Genomic DNA, 18243 nt, shown 5'->3' on the forward strand with positions numbered 1-18243 from the left:
AGAGTGCAGGGAACTTTATCATAGTTGGAGTATCTGTTATCCTAAAATGCAGGAAGCAGATCACAACATGTGGACAGGCTGAGAAGTAATGAATAACCCTTCGGGGTCAGGGGAGGATACATCCCAGCAGTGATCCTTGCTGCGGGGCAGTGAACAGGTCATATCCACCAGAGAATTAGCCTTTCAAACTTAAAGTTTAATCTCAAGAACCTTAAGGTCAATCTTTTCTAGAGCCGCTACAGAGAGCAGAACCTATTCCTGAACAGTGTGTGCTTAATAAAAGCTGATCCAACCCCACACACTCCTTGACTATGACCTGATTGGTATATCATCGCTCTTTCCCTTGCTCCTTCCCTTAAGCTCTTTTCTTGATGGTGACCAGCTCCTGATCTCTAGACTTAGTCTCAGGCTCTTGACCTCTAACTTATTCTTATTCTCAGAGTTGGCTTCCTGATTTGCAAATGGGATCTATCTCTTCTGTGAACAAAATGTGGTTATTTCCTGTTAATGAGCCCATGCCATTTTAGCTACTCTATGCAAATACTTAACCAATCCAGCCCCAACCAATTTACTCAACCGTCTTCCCAGAGAGGTTCTTTGTATGATCACGAGAGGGGCTCAAGATGGGGGGTGTAGATCCAAGGGAGGTATGATGGACACTGCCCAAAAGGGGGGATTACTAACTCAGTGGAGTGGGGTCAAGTTCAAGGTTATGACATTGGCCAAAATGATAGATGTGAATGGAATTATAGGTATTAAGAATATGAAAGATTTAATGCTATAAGTCTGTGAGTCAAAGTCTGAGAAAAACCTACTCCAAATTGTTGCCTTTAAGTAAGGCCTATCCCAGATTCAGTTATTATCCAAACCTGAAGGAAGTTACTTCTGTGTCCAGCACAATATACACATATCAGTTGCCTGGCGTTTATTCCTGGTTAGAGTGAGGCATTAAACATCCAGGATGATGACATAAGTGGAATGTTTCTGAAAAACTGAACAGAGAGTAATATTGAGGGGCCTATATAAGAGTTAAAACTCTGAGCTCTCTGCCTCTACCTAAGCAAAGGCACGATAGACAGAGAAAAACAAAAGTCAAGCTGAAGTTGTAATCTATCAGTGAGAGAAGAATTAGAGACAAGGAAAGTTATTTCACACAAAAAAGGTTGCATATAATAATGTAAACAATCAGGAATATTTCTAGACAAAATAACTTTAAAATTATATAATATTCATCAAATAATTCCATTTCTAGGAATTTACCCTGTGGAAATATATATAATATATATATATATTATAGCATTATTTGTAAGAGTAAAAAATTGACAAACCAAGTGAATAAGAGAAGCCTCATTAAGTAAATAAATTATGGAATAGCTATACAATATAATGCTATGGAGTTATTAATAAGAATGAGGCAACTCTTCAAGTGTTAATTTGAAGTGATTTGCAAGATCTATGACTAAGTGAATAAAAGACAATATCAAGAAAGCTATTATTTATAAATACTCTCAGGCACACATCTCACAGGCATGTATCTGTAGACATATAGAATATAACTTAAGGGGACACATGGACAAAAACCTACTAACAGTATTTGCTTGAGGACAGTCAAGCAACTTCAGGAAAGCTCTGAAAATGAGAGATTTTGAACCTGGACTTCCAAGCCATTGCAAAATAGTCATCAATGGCACAGGCAGATTAAGGATATTTTCAGAGATGCACTATATCAAGGAGTTCACATACCAAGGAGTCATTTGGGGAAACTATTTAAAGATGGGTTAATGCCCAAAAGAGGACTAAACCAATCTTGAAGGGGCAGGAGGGTGAAAAGGAGTGTGGAGAAGTTGGAGGATGATGACTTACAGTTAGTCTAGATAGCAACAGGACTGCTTGGAGTGGGAGAGTGAAGGGCTCCAGATGGAAGTCTCCACTTTAAAAAGGGAGAGTAGGGATTGATAGAATAAACAGTCTGTCTGGAAGTCTGCATGCTAAGAGCTTAGTCTGACGGCAGTACATAGTGCTGAGCACACAATCTGTTAACCTAGTACCACCCTTTAAGAGAATTGTGTGAATTTACAGCAGAGATAAAAATGAAAATATTTATGAAACACAGTATTCTTTACTTTTTCAAAGGGATTTCCCACAGAAATCTTATGAATGGATTCTTGACTAGTGTGATTTCCACATCAACAGCATTTATTATAAACATTGTTTTTACATTTTTTTATTAGAGAAGTTGTGGGCTTACAAAACAATCATGCATAAAATACAGGATTCCCACAGAGCACCCCAACACCAACACTTGCGTTAGTCTAGAAACTTTGTTACAATTGATGATAACACTTTTTTTGTAATTCTATTTTTTTCATCATCGTTACACTTGTTACAATTGATGAAATATCATTAAAGTAGTACTATAACTATTACCTATAGTTTATGAAGGGGTATTTTTCCGCATATACCCAACTGTGTTAGTCAGGGCTCTCTAGAGAAACAGAATCAACAGGAGAGATCTGTAAATATGAAATTCATAAGATGTCTCACACAATGATGGGGATGAAACAGTCCAAAATCCACAAGCTGTGAAGCTGGCAGCTCTGATGAAGGGTCTGGATGAACTCCACAGAGAGGCCTGCAGGCTGAAGAAGCAGTGAATGTCTCTCTTTTTTCCATAAAACCTTCAACTAATTGGATTATCTCAATGAGGGAGACATGCTCTCTTTGTTGGCACTCCAAGCATCTCCAAGCACCCCTGTCTCTGTCAGCTCTGAAGAAACTGTTCATCAAGCATCTGCTTCTGAGGTTTCTCCAAAATGTTTCCCCTTTTAAAGGACTCTAGTAAACTAATCAAGACCAGCCTCGAGTGGGTGGAGTCACATCACATCTCCATCCAATCAAAAGACCACACCCACAATTTCGTGTGTCACATCTCCATGGAAGTAATCTAACCAAAAGGTCACAGCTACAACTGAATGTCACATCTCCATGGAAACTATGCAATCAAGGTTTCCCACCCTAAACAATAGGGTCTGGCCCCAGAAAATTGGATCAGGATTAAAATATGATTTTTCTGGGGTACTTAATAGTTTCAAACTGGCACACATAGTCACATGATAAAAGCTAAAAAATTATACAGTCATTATCAAAGATTAAGGCTACCAGATTACATTTCAACTATTTCAAGTATTTCCTTCTAGCTGCCTTAATACACTGGAGACTGAAAAGAAATATCTGTATAAGTGATTCAGGAGCATAGTTGTTTGTTAAATTCTAACTTCTCGGTTACAACTCAGTTACAGAAAATTTAAATTTTGGACAAAATAAACATCTCTTCTTTTGGTCTCACATAGAAGTTAGTGTTTAAAAATACAGACATATCATCCTTTACCCTGTATTCTGATTTACGTTAGTCCTAACCAGATTCTTGCCATTCATATCTCTAATTGAAGTCTGATCTTCTTTTCAGCTTCCTTAATCTTTGCCATACGGAGTAATGTTGACTTTCAGAGCTGCAGAACTCTAACTCTGCATCTCAAGTGTTATACAGGTACTTAAAGTTCCAGGGAACTACCAGGTTATACCCAAAGAGAACAGCATCTCAGAAGTTAGAAATAACAGTTAAAACTCTGGAATAAATGTGATTGCTGAAGAGTTTACAATCTAGGAACCATGATAATGGGCCTCATTGAACATTCTGTACTCCTTAATCATCGATTGCCTAGTATCTGCCTTTCAGAGTTTGCTCATTACAGGTAGTTCATATTAGTGAAACCATACAGCACTTGCCCTTTTTTTTCTGGCTTATTTCACTCAACATAATGTCCTCAAATTTCATCCATGCTGTTCCATGCTTGGTGACTTGACGCCCTCTTAAAGATACACAACATTCCATTGTATGCATACACCACAGTTTGTGTTTCCACTCATTGCTGTTAATGTTGGGATGTTTCCATCTGTTGGCCATCATGAATAATGCCACTGTAATCATCGGTGTGCAAATGTCTGTTCGTGGCCCTGCTTTCAGTTCTTCCAAGTATATACCTAGTAATAGGATTGCTGGATCATATGTGAATTCTATACTTAGCTTCCTGAGGAACCACCAAACTGCCTTCCAGAGCAGCTACACCATTCTACATTTCTACCAACAGTAAGTAAGTGTATCTATTTCCCCGTATTCGCTCCCACACGTGTAGCTTTCCGTTTATTTTCATAATGGCCATTGTAGTAGGTATGGGGTGAGATCATTGTGGTTTTGATCTGCATTTCCTGAATAGCTAGTGAAGTTGAGCATCTTTTCATGTGCTTTTGAGCCACTTGTATTTCCTCTTTAGAAAAGTGTTTATCCATGTCTTTTGCCCATTTTTCAATTGGGTTGTTTGTCCCTATATTGTTGAGTTATACGATCTGTTTATATATTCTGGATATTAAACCCTTATCTGATATGTGGTTTCCAAGTATTGTCTCATATTGTGTCAGCTGCCTTTTTACTTTCCTGGCAAAGTCCTTTGACACACAAAAGTATTCAATTTTTAAGAGATCCCATTTATCTATTTCTTCTTTCATTGTTGGCACATTAGGAATAAGGTCTAAGAAATCACCACCTAACACAAGATCTTAAAGATATTTCCTTACATTTTATTCTAAAGGTTTTATGGTCTGAGCTCTAATGCTTAGATCTTTGAGCCATTTTGAGTTAATTTTTGTATAAACTGTGAGATAGGGGTCCTATTTCTTTCTTTTGGTTATGGATATCCAGTTCTCCAAGCACCATTTGGTGAAGAGGCTTCTGTATCCCAGTTGAGTGGACTTAGCTGCCTTACCAAAAAAAATTGTTCATGGAAGAGAGGGTTTATTTTTGAACACTCAATTCCATTCCATTGTTCAGTATATCTATCTTTATGCCAGTACCATGCTATTTTGACCACTGTAGTTTTGTAATATGCTTTAAAGACAGGTAGTGTGAGACCAGCCAATTCATTTTTCTTTCTCAAGATATGTTTTGCTATTTGGGGCACTGTGCCATTACAATAAATTTGATGATTGGTTTTTCTATTTTTGCAAAGTAGGCTGTTGGGATTTTATTTGGTATTGCATAGAATCTATAAATCAATTTGGGTAGTATTGACATCTTTACTATTCAGTCTTCCAGTCCATTAACACAGTTTGTCCTTCCATTTATTTAGGTCTTCCTTCATTCCTTTTAAGCAATGTCTTGTAGTTTTCAGTGTTTAGGTATCATGTCCTTGGTTAAATTTATTCCTGAATATTTGATACTTTTGCTTGCCATTGTAAACGGACTGTTTTCTTGATTTTCTCATCAGCTTGCTTATTACTAGTGCATAGAAACACTCCTGATATTTGCATGTTGATCTTGTATCCTACCACTTTGCTGTACTCATTTATTTGCTCTTGTATCTTTGCTATAGATTTGGGGGATTTTCTACATATCCGATCATGTCATCTGCAAAGAATGAAAATTCTTCACAAGTTCTTTTCCAATTCGGATGCCTTTTATTTTTTTTTCTTGCCTAATGTTCTAGCGAGTACTTCCAGCACAACATTGAATAACAATAATGACAGTGGGCATCCTTATCTTGTTCCTAATCTTAGAGAGAAAGCTTTCAGCATTTCCCCATTGAGAATTATGTTAGCTGTTGGCTTTTCATATACACCCTTTGTCATGTTGAAGAAGTTTCCTTTTATTTCTATCCTTTGTAGTGTTTTTATCCAGAAAGGATGCTGAATTTTGTCATATGCCTTTTCTGCATGAATCAAGATGATCATGTGGTTTTTCCTCTTTGATTTATTCATGTGGTCTATTATATTAATTGATTTTCTTATGTTGAACCAACCTTGCATACCTGGAATAAAACCCACTTGTTATGGTGTATACTTATTTTAATGTGCTGCTGGATTCTGTTTGCAAGCATTTTCTTGAGGATTTTTGCCTCTTTGTTCATTAAAGTGATTGGTCTGCAATTTCTTTTTCTTGTACCTTTGTCTGGCTTTGTATTAGGGTGATCTTAGCGTCACAGAATCATTTAGGTACTTTTCCCTCCTCTTAAACTTTTCTGAAGCGTTTGAGCAGGATTGGCACTAATTCTTTCTTGAATACTTGGTAGAATTCACATGTGAAACCGCCTTGTTCTGGATTTCTTTTTTGAGTTTTCTGACGACTGATTCAATCTCTGTCTTCTTTTTTTTTTTTTGCATGGGCAGGCTCTGGGAATGAAACCCAGGTCTCTGGCATGGCAGGCGAGAATTCTGCCACTGAGCCACCATTGCACTGCCCACGATCTCTTTACTTTTGATTGGTTTGTTGAGGTCTTCTATTTCTTCTCAAGCCAACGTTAGTTCCTGCTTTTCTAGGAAGTTGTCCATTTTGGATTTGTTGTGTGGTTTGTAGAATATAGTTGCTCTTAGTAACTTCTCATTTTCTCATTTATTTCTGTGGGGTCAGTAGTTATGTCCCCCCATTCATTTCTGATTTTATTTGTTTCCATCCTCTCTCTTTTTCCTTTGTCGGCCTACCTAAGGGTCTCTGTTTTATTGATTTTTTCAAAGACCAACTTCTGGTTTTGTTGATTCTATTGTTTTCATGTTCTCAATTTCATTTATATCTGCTCTACTCTGTTATTTCTCTCCTTCTGTTTGCTTTGAGGTTTGATGTTCTTTTCCTACTGCCTCCAGGTGATCTGTTAATTTACCCACTTTGACTCTTTCTTCTTTTTTAATATAGGCATTTAAGGAATAAATTTCCCTCTCAGCACTGCTTTTGCTGCACCCCATAAGTTTTGTTTTGTTATGTTCTTATTTTCATTTGCCTCGAGATATTTACTGATTTCTCTTGTAATTACTTCCCTGACCCACTGGTTGTTTAAGAGTGTGTTTTTTAACCTAAATGTTTTTGTGAATTTTCCAGCCCTCCTCCACCTGCATTCCATTATGGTCTGAGAAAGTGTTTTGCATGACTTCAATATTTTAAAATTTATTGAGACCTGCTTTGTGACCCAACATGCATCTTTACTATAGAGTGATCCATGAGCACTTGAGAAAAATGTGCATCCTGATGTTGTGGGGTGCAATGTCCTGTAAATGTCTGTTAAGTCTAATTTATTTATCATATTATTCAAGATTTCTGTTTCCTTATTGAAACTCTGTCTGATGAGAGTGGTGTATTGAAGTCTCCAACTATTATTGTAAAGACGTATACTTCTCACTTCAGTGTTGTCTGTATATGTCTCATGTATTTTGGGGCACTCTGGCTTGGTGCATAAATATTTCTGTTTGTTATTTTTCGTGATGAACAGTCCTTTTTATTAATGCATAGTGTCCTTCTTTGTCTCTTTTAATTGTTTCACATTTGAAATCTAATTTGTCTGATATTACTGTAGCTACTCCACTATTTTCTGGTTGTTGTTTGCATGAAATATCCTTTTCTGGCCTTTCACTTTCAAGCTATTTCTGCCCTTGGGTCTAAAGTGAGTCTCTTGTAGAAAGTGTATAGATGGATCCTATTTTGTTGTGTCTTGTTTCATCCTGTTTTTTTTAATCCATTATGCCATTCTATATCTTTTGATTGAAGAGTTTAATCCAATAACATTTAACGTCATTATTGTAAAGGTAATACTCTGGCCACCATTTTTTCCTATGAATTTTATATGTCATCTCTCTCTCTCTCTCTCCCCTCCCACTTTTGGATTATGTTTCAATTTTTGGCACTAATATATATATATATATATCTGTAGACTCATCTGGGTGCCATATTCGAAATGCCCCTTGTTAGAATCCAGTTTTTTCTAACAGTAATCATTTCGAATTTTCTTTTTCAAATTCCTCAGGTACTATATTAGGCTGACGTTTGATTTCCTGTGATTATAAATTAAAATTACAGATGAATAAACTGAATTTAGAAGCTACATTTAATCCAATTTTCTATTAAGTACCAATTAATTTAAATAGGATTAAAATTGAGTTTTTAATTTATACTCTAAGCTACGTTGAAGAATCAGAATTTAAAATAAAATTTATCTTTAAATATTATTAATTAAAAACAATATCAAAGTACAAAAGAAATTAGAATTAGCTCAAGACATCCTGCCACATATAAAATATTGAAATTGGATTCTAAAAAGGGGCATTTCGAATATGGCACCCAGATGAATCTACAGAGAATTCAACCAGAAAGCATTCAAAGAAGGAGAAAGAAAGTAAGGACACCCAGAAAATATTTATATATATATAAATATTAGGGCCATCATTGAAACATAACAAACACACATTGAAATTGCAAAGGGAGGACAAAACAGTGCATTGGTCAAAATCTTTAAAATGCAATAAATCAATGAATAGAGCTATAGACATAAATACTAAGATGTCGGCAAAACACAAAGTGGCCACAAAGATCCAAGAACAGTCATGACCTGAAAACATCCAATGGAAATGCTAACATTTTTATTACAGACAATTATACAGAAGTATAATTTAATACATAGAAACATATTTCACATTCTATCATGAGAAGTAAATCATTCCTATTAAAGCTGTTTTAAAAAGCATCCCCATTCTTTTGCCTCAGTCTCAAGCTCGAGCTGGTAGCCAGGCATGCATGTTCCAAAATCTTCAGTAACCATCAATGTTCCTTAAGTTCCTCTGGGCTCATCTGTGCCAGTCTCCTGCCATGTGCTCCGCATTCACAGGCCACCATCATAGTGAATCTCGTGAAGGTTGGTAAAACTCAAGATGAACCTAAGAAAAATTTGCCTCTCTCAAAGGAAGTAGAAGAAAATGAATAGGAGGAAGTGTGAGAAGAGGAAGAAGAGAGCAGTGACGAAGAGGTTAGCATCATTCAGGAAAAAAAGCAAGAAGGCACAATTCCGGAAAAGGTGGTGGTTTCCCCAGCAAAAAGATTGCTGTTACCACACTTGCTGAGAAAGCAGCTATCACCCCAGTCATGTGGGTCAAGAAGACAATCATACCAGCCAGAGTAGCCACAAGAGCTGGCAAGAAGGGAGCCACACTGGAAAATGTAGCTGTAGCAATCCCTGGCAAATAGGGAGCCACCAGCCCAGTTAAGAGTAAAGAATGACAACGCCAAGGAGGAGGACAGGGGTGAGGAAGACGATGATAATAAGGATGAATAGGAGGCAGTGGTGATTAAAGCAGCAGCAACCACCCATACTTCAGAGGACAAGAATGCTGAGGAAGACAAAGATGAGAAAGACAACGAGGCTAAGAATGATGATGAGTATGATGACATGAAGAAGCATCTATGGAATCTGCACTTATGCAGCCAAGAAAGTCCCTGCAAAATCGATCCCCATGAAAACCAAGAGCATTGTTGAGAATAGGGTCAATAGATAAGATTCCTGAGAGAGAGAATGGACAGAGAAGAGACCCAGATTGAGAACTGCCTTCCCAGACACTGAATCAGGATGCCTGATGAGGACCAATATCTCATTACACTACAATGTGGAAATCACCCTGTTCATTACATTAGTAAAAAGCACAAGAGTCAAACACTTGGACATCACCTTGCCTCGATGCCCTCAGTTCCAGTTTACTCTGTGACCTTAATACAAGGCAGATGTGCCCCGTGAGTGTGCAATAAAAAGGTATCTGTGTGTGTGTGTGTGTGAGTGTGTGTTATTTTTTCTGGAGTAGGCAACTGGGAATAGCATGTCAGTTCATTTCCATTCATCTCTTCAGATGACCCCAGCTCACTAAAAAAGTGATAAGAATGAGTGGTCAACTCAACCAAGGGTGATAGTTCACCAGAAATAATAGTAGCTCCTTCACAGCAGATTGTGTCAGGACAGTGGTCTGCAACAATACAGAGGGGGATGGAGGAGGTGAGGGAGGGAGGAGCAGAGGAAGACTGAGAGTAAGCAGCTGAGGACTTGCTGCACGGGGTCAGCCATGTCCACGGCTCCTGCCCTAGGGAAAGCCTGGACACTCCCAGCCCTCTTCTGAACCGAGTCTGCTCTACCTTGGGGCCTGACAAAGTCCCCTCATCCAGTGCCTGGAGGACCAATCCCGGATGTCCTAAAAAGGTCCTCAGTCACTTCGAAGGTCCTGGCAAAGGAAGCCTGATGCATTTCAGGCCTTAGCCTTCATTACGCGTTGACCAGAACCAGAACAAAAAGAAAGGAGCCACAAGGGGCAGGCCCCCTAACCCTCCCTACTTCTCCTTCCACTAGCTCCTACCCAAGGTGGTGCCACTTTTATGGACAAGGGAGAAGGGGGTAGGGGCCCCCTGAAGAGGGCAGAGTGATCTGTGCTGTGGGGGAAGATCAGAGACCCTCACCCTTCTCTGGAATGAGGGAAGTGTGTATCTGCACACAGCCCATGCCTTATGTACACCTGTAGTACACATGCATGCACCTCATGGCGGCTACTTCTCAGTACCAGGGTGTCCAGGGCCCAAGGGACTTTCCCTTCAGTCTTCAAATTTATACCGAGGGCGATGATTATGAGGAAACAGCATAGGTCCTGGCCCATAAAAGGAATGGGCCAATAAATTGATTCAATAAATGGAAGCAATCATTACTATGTATTTGAAATTACTTACACATCTTAAGACTTATACCAGTCTCACAGTTCCGTTCTCTCACAGAAAGTACATAACTTGTCTATCTGATTACATGCCCGTCTTTCTAAGTATTGATACTTGCCAATCCTGAGTTGAAATTCAATGTGAGAAATACTCCATTCTCACCAAGTTTTCTTTCTGCTCCTGCCCTGTAGGCCCTACCTCTCTCTTGAAGTTGTTTAGCACTCCTTGCCTTTCCTCTAATGTCTCATTTCCCAGGCCTCTTTCCCTGCCATCCAGGCTGGCTATCTCTCACACTACCTCTTAAAGAACCTCTTAAAGAGGTGAACCATCCCCAGAGGATCCCCGCTCTGCAGAGGATGACAGCTCAGAGACCGTCCAGTAGCAGCGATCCTTGTCTCAGCGTGACCTTGGATTTCAGGAACCTAGACACCTTAACTCACACATTCCTGCAGTTGGGCTGAGGGATGACATTATATACATGGCTAACGTTCCCATCAGCTTGGGGCAGGGTGGGCGATGGAACCGGGCACTGCAAGCGTCATACGAAAAATTATTCATTACTGAGCTAACATCTCAAGCTTGAGAAGTCCATCTGTGGTCAACGGTGGCTTTGCTGGTGCTGGACGCAGTCAGGCTAGCAGTGATACTCTTTTTTTTTTTATTCCCCTTAATAAGAAAAGTACTCTTACATCCTTTAGTTTTGCCATTTCCTTCCTCCCGTACTGTACCATCTTGAGAATTTCTAAAATTTAATTCTTGTTGTTACAGTTATGCTTTCTCTTGTTCTCCCTCTTTCTTCACTCTCGTTCTCTCTTGCTTCCCTCTCTTCTTCCCTTTCCCTCCCATGACCTTTTCAGAAAATTTTACTTTCTACAGCTCAAGCAGCATTTTATACTCTTGAACTTATTTCTCTTCTTATTTGAGTCTTTCTCTGAGCATGTTTATTAAAAATATATTTCTTAAGAAATATACACACACACACAGTCCAACCATATTATACAATCTGTGGCTCACAAAATCATCACATAGTTGTGTATTCTTCACCATGACCATTTTTAGAACATTTGTATCACTCCAAAAAAAAAGAAATAAAAAGAAGAAAGAAGAACTCATACATCCCCAACCCCTTTCTCTCGTTGACCCACAATGTTCAATCTACCCAATTTTTACCCTTTATCTCCCGCTATTATTTATTCATTTTTATCCTTATTTTTTACTCATCTATCCATTAGCTGGATAAAAGGAGCGTCAGACACAAGGTTTTCACAATCACACGGTCATGCTGCAAAAGCCATAGAGTCGTACAGCCTCCTTCAAGAAGCAAGGCTAAGCAGTAATACTCTTAATGTCACTGGCCACCAGCTCACCTCACCCTCAGTCCCTTACAAACTCACCTCCCAAAGCAGCATTCCAGAGAATGTCTTGGGAGAGGGACACATACTATGGAGGTCGCTCTCTCCTTGGGAGGGGGGCATGGGTAGGGGTCTCCTAATGGTAGACTCATTATTTAACACAACAGATCTAATGAAAGTTCAGAAATTAAGTTCCAGCTCTTATGGGAGAACAGGAGAAGTGATTTTTGATCTTGGCAAGCTGAGGAATACCTTAGGCAGTAGGTAAACCCTTCCAGCTTAAACCCCTCTAGACTGAATGTCAAGGACAGAGATACTGACACTCGCAGCCGAAATTCTTTAGAATTCCCAGGGAGAGACCTGGGAGTAACCACCCAGGATGGCCTATCTACAGGCAGGGCAAACTGCCACAGTCTTGCTCTCTTTTTTCCTAGGGCAAAGGTTTAATAACTACAATGTAAAAAATTCCATAGGCAGCTGAAAACTTATCTCAAAATTCTTTGGAGCTGGGCTTCTGGACATTTACCAATTTAAGATGTTAATTGATAAAATGTTTAAATAAGACTCAGTTGCGCTAGGAATTGTAATTATAGTAAATTAAGAATTGTAAATAATAGTTTGATGTATTTGGTATTATTAAGGAACAGACAACGCAAAAGGTATCTGCCCAGAACTTCAAACTCTTTTCTTTCTGTTCCTTAAACAAAGGAGGATTTTCTTCCTGAAATCCAGATTGAGTGGAGAAATGAAAATTCTTCAGATCAAGGGACCAAGACGCTAATGCAGGTTTTGACCAAGAATTAACTGAGTGCCCATCGCTTCCAGTTCAGGTCCAAATGATTTCTGAACTGATCTTCTGCAGAACCATGCTGGTCAACCTACCCTGCCTTACACTTGGCAGGATCAGGAGATTTGCCACAACCCCATTACCACCAAATAGGTGTTTGTGGCCTTCACGTAGTGGTAGCCAAAAGGACCCCTTCTCATAGGGATGCATTAGATTCCCCACTAAGTTTCTTCCCACACCTCTACCACCAAGCCCCTGTCCTCAATACCCCATACTCTGCCCTGGTACACTTGATGATGAACGTGACAGAGCCACAAGCTTCTTTGATCTTGCTTGTATTCAGCGGAAATAATACAAATGTACAATTAGGAACTTCTCCAACAAATCAGTTTTATTGGAAGAACATATGGATTTTACACATTCTAAGACATATACCACATAGTACAGAAATGAAGGTAGCCTGGAAGAACTCAAGAAATAGTCTACTAAGTAAGGTTCTCTTAAAAGCAATGGCATTCGTGACACTTAGCAGAGAATCCCTCAGTCTTGGAGTCTAGTTTCAACTCCAAAATTAATAGGACAAACAACATATTTGCCTCACATTACAGTAATCATAGGGTAAGGTGACAAGTATTACAGTAAGAATCTATGGGCTGGGAACTCAGGCACAGGGCAAACAAGGGTGTCTATGCAGCGTGCAGATCTCAGACAAAAGGTACCAATATCCCGTGACTACTGTCTTCCACCGTATTGTACACAAACACAGTACATACACATTTTGTCATCTCCCCATAAGCATCATTTCAAGGTCCCTGTGTTAGCACAAATGCAGATATTGTAGACCTAGGAAAAAAACCCCAAAGCACAAGCCAAAGTCAAATACAAAATCACAGCAGCCACAGGGAAATCCAGTCATATCTTTGAATAGCTAACCTCCCGGGCCACCCCTGGAGTCAAAGTAGGGCAGGTGACATTCATGGCTTTTGTAGAACTAATGTGATTCTCTGACATTTAGTAACATATGAACTAAAGGTTACATTTTAAAACCTCTAAAAGAAATACAAATTGAGAAATCAAGGCAAACCAATTATATAGAAGCCGTAATTAGCATTATGCATTTCCCCTCATGAAGATATTTTTTACCCTTGGGTTCCAAAATCCTTACACATACAAAGAAAAGTGGAGGTGTCACGGTGTGGTGCTCCCTGTAATCATGGGAAGTACTATGATCACTTCTTAGCCCAAGTTCCCAGATTCCTCTGTTCAGGACTATGGAGAAGAAGCTTAGCTATCTCGTTGCTAAACCGCGTTCTACAGCCTGTAGTTGAGCACCCTGATTGGAAAACCTGTAGTCTCCCAGCTGAAATGCTAGTGGATTCTTTATCAGGCCTTTCCAGTATTGTATAGGACAGGCTTTTATAATTAAAGGGGTAGACTAAGAAAATCATTAAAGCCGACTAGGCATCCTCCCACCACTGTTCTTTTTCCAAATGATAAAGAGCAGTACAGTGAGACTCACTATGAATAGGAAGGGGCAAGGGAAGCTCAAAATGTCAACCCACACCTGCAATGCTGGGTGTCCTGCCTGGTGGCAGTCCCTAATGTGTATATTGTGATTTGGAGCAAGCAAGAACGTAAACCCAACTCTAGAGTAGTGGGCACAATTTGAACATACACTGAACACCTTTAGAGAGGTCCCTGAATAAGCAGTCTTATATGCAGATGACTACTGAGCTCAGAAGTCACCAGCATCAGTTCCTGCTTAATGACAGTTTCCACGGAACGTTTTTTTTCTCCACAAACACGCAGAGTATGCTCAGCAGAAGAGTGCAGGAAGCTATTAGGAAAACACTTAAAAACTCAAATGGCATTCTCATAGACTGGATCAGGATTTCTTATGGTTACTAATATCCCACTGTTCTGCAATGTAGAAACTGTACTGTACAGCTGATCAGTGTCAGAGCATGCGCATCTGACAATAGGCCATCTCCAGTTTCTTCCCTGGGACATGAAATTCCCATGCCTCAGATATTGCCAATGGCAGGAAGCTTTCCTGTGTGACCTTAAAGAAAACATCTGCGCTATACAAGTATACAGTAAGGGAATGCTATGTCTGGGGGAACAGTGTAGGTGGGAACAATCTACAACAAACAGCTGTTCATTTTCAAAAATATCTCCAGATGACCCCAGCTCACTGTAAGAGTAACAGGGTGGCTGAGTTTGATGAGGACTACATCGCATCAAGAACTTGCAGCACATTACCATTCCCACGTCAGTAGACATTCATTGAATATATGCCAGAGATGCATCAATGACAAGGCTGGCACGGGAAAGAAATCCTCAGAAAGACCCAAGGACCAGGACACACCGTACATTCAGAGGGGACTGGTTCATGAAATTACCATCAATTAGTCATCATCTTGGACATTTGAATCTTTACACCATTTTTCATGGCAATGCTCAGTGGGATTATCCAATATTTCCTTCTGTTTAGCACACATTAAAGAGAACCAATTAGACTTCAATGGACAGAGGCCACAAGAGGATAATGTACTATTGGGCTTGACATAATGTAATTGTGGCTGTCTGTCTAACACCCAAAGGTTTGCAGCAGAAAAATAGTGAAAGTAACAGCTGAAGAAAAACAATATTTGCCCCCTTGAGAAGTGAGGAAAGGGAAGTGTGAGGAATTGTATGGAGAGACTTACTGGGAATGATTCTGGAATCTCCACTATCATCTGCAGATGACCATGGGATTCAGGATCTGCTTTCCAAAATACAAATATACAAAGCGGCAGCCAAAGCGAGACATCACTTGCCCTATTGGGTACTGAGGAATAGGAGGTGTTAGGCATTCTATGTGGACAATTGTACTGATAGGTTCCTAGATCACGGTATCATCTGCAGATGGCCATGAGCATTCAAAGGTAATCAACTCAAGTTATTGATCAGACAGTTACTCAGATCACGTTTGTGTTCTGACCGCAAATATAGTGGTGGAGAATGAGCCTCAGAAGAGTGCGAGAAATTCTTACAGAATTGTTTGCAAAACACTCACTTTAGATTCCGGAACACATATATGGAAAGTAGCAGCCAAAGCTAGGAAAAAAATTTGATTTCTTGGCTTTGAGATATAGAAGCTGTTAGGCATACTATGTGGTCACTTGCCCTGATAGGTTCCCGGATTCCGGTATCATCTGCACATGGTCAGGAGGAATCAAACTTAAATCACTGATTTCAGACGTACAACAGGTCACTTTGGGGTTCCCACCTACTGGCAGAGAATGAGCAGCAGAAGAGTGCAAGAAATTCGGACAAAAATGTTTGCACAAGCCTCACTTTGGTTTCCCAAATACATATATGGAAAGTGGCAGCCAAAGACAGGGAAAGTTATTGATTTCTTGGGCATTGAGCTCAAGGAGTTATTAATCATTCTATGTGGACACATATTCTGATACGTTCCTGGATCCCACTATCATCTCTAAATGACAATGCAAATTCAAAAAAGATTCCAACTCAAGTTTTACATTAGAGAGTTACTCGGGTAAATTCTGTGTTCCCCCCCATCACCACCACTGGTACAGAATGAGCAGCAGAAGAGTGCAAGAAATTCTTAGAGCAATGTTTGCAAAACCCTCACTTTGGTTTCCTGAACACAAATATGGAAAGTAGCAGCCAAGGCCAGGGAAAGAATTGGAATTCTAACACTCTGAGATACAAGAGGTCTCAGGCATTCTATTGGACACTTGGCGTGATAGCTTCCTGCATCCCGGTATCATCTGCAGATGGCCATGAGGAATCAAACTCAAGTCATTGATTTCAGACTTACAACAGGTCACTTTGGTGTTCCCACCTACTGGCAGAGGAAGAGCAGCAGAGGAGTGCAAGAAATTCTTACAGAAGTTTTTGCAAAACCCTCACTTTGATTTCCCAAACTCAAATATGCTATCTCCCAAGCAGCGACAGACTCTGACCTCTTGGGTTTGATATATAGGAGGTCTTAGTCATTCTATGTGGACATTTGTTCTGATAGGTTCCCGGATCCTGGTTACATGTGCAGATGGCCTTGAGGTTGCAAAAGGAATCAAAGTCAGGTTATTGATTACAGAATGACCCAGGCAACTTTCGTATCACACCCCCACCCAAACTGGCAGAGAATGAGCAGCAGAAGAGTACAAGGAATTCAGACAGAAATGTTTGCAAAAGCCTCACTTTGGTTTCCCAAACACAAATATGCAAATTGCCAGCCAAATACAGGGAAAGACATTGACTTCTTGGGCTTTGAGATCAAGGAGGTATTAATCATTCTATGTGGACACATATTCGCATAGGATCCTGCATCCCACTACCATCTGCAGAGGACAATCAAACTTCAAAAGGAATCTAACTCAAGTTATACATTAGAGAGTTACTCAGGTCACATTTGTGTTCCCCCCCATCAGCACCACTGGCAGAGAATGAGAAGCAGAAGAGTGTAAGAAATTCTAAGAGCAATATTTGCAAAACCCTCACTTTGTTTCCTGAACACAAATAGGGAAGTGGCAGCCAAGGCCAGGGAAAGAATTGGAATTCTACACTCTGAGATACAAGAGGTGTGAGGCATTCTATGTGGACACTTGCCGTGATAGGTTCCTGTCTCCCGGTATGATCTGCAGATGGTCATGGGGAATCAAACTCAAGTCTCTGATTTCAGACTTACAACAGGTCACTTTGGTGTTCCCACCTACTGACAGAGGAAGAGCAGCAGAGGAGTGCAAGAAATTCTTAGAGAAATGTTTGCAAAACCCTCACTTTGGTTTCCCAAACACAAATATGGAAAGTGGCAGCCAAAGACAGGAAAGATATTGATTTCTTGGGCATTGAGATCAAGGAGTTATTAATCATTCTATGTGGACACATATTCTGATACGTTCCTGGATCCCACTATCATCTCTAAATGACAATCCAAATTCAAAAAAGATTCCAACTCAAGTTTTACATTAGAGAGTTACTCGGGTTAATTCTGTGATCCCCCCCATCACCACCACTGGCACAGAATGAGCAGCAGAAGACTGCAAGAAATTCTTAGAGCAATGTTTGCAAAACCCTCACTTTGGTTTCCTGAACACAAATATGGAAAGTAGTAGCCAAGGTCAGGGAAAGAATTGGAATTCTAACACTCTGAGATACAAGAGGTCTCAGGCATTCTATTGGACACTTGTCGTGATAGCTTCCTGCATCCCGGTATCATCTGCAGATGGCCATGAGGAATCAAACTCAAGTCATTGATTTCAGACTTACAACAGGTCACTTTGGTGTTCCCACCTACTGGCAGAGGAAGAGCAGCAGAGGAGTGCAAGAAATTCTTACAGAAGTTTTTGCAAAACCCTCACTTTGATTTCCCAAACTCAAATATGCTATCTCCCAAGCAGCGACAGACTCTGACCTCTTGCGTTTGATATATAGGAGGTCTTAGGCATTCTATGTGGACATTTGTTCTGATAGGTTCCCGGATCCTGGTTACATGTGCAGATGTCCTTGAGGTTGCAAAAGGAATCAAAGTCAGGTTA

The sequence above is a fragment of the Tamandua tetradactyla genome, chromosome X (assembly GCF_023851605.1).
Source record: "Tamandua tetradactyla isolate mTamTet1 chromosome X, mTamTet1.pri, whole genome shotgun sequence".
NCBI classification, from domain to species: domain Eukaryota; kingdom Metazoa; phylum Chordata; class Mammalia; order Pilosa; family Myrmecophagidae; genus Tamandua; species Tamandua tetradactyla.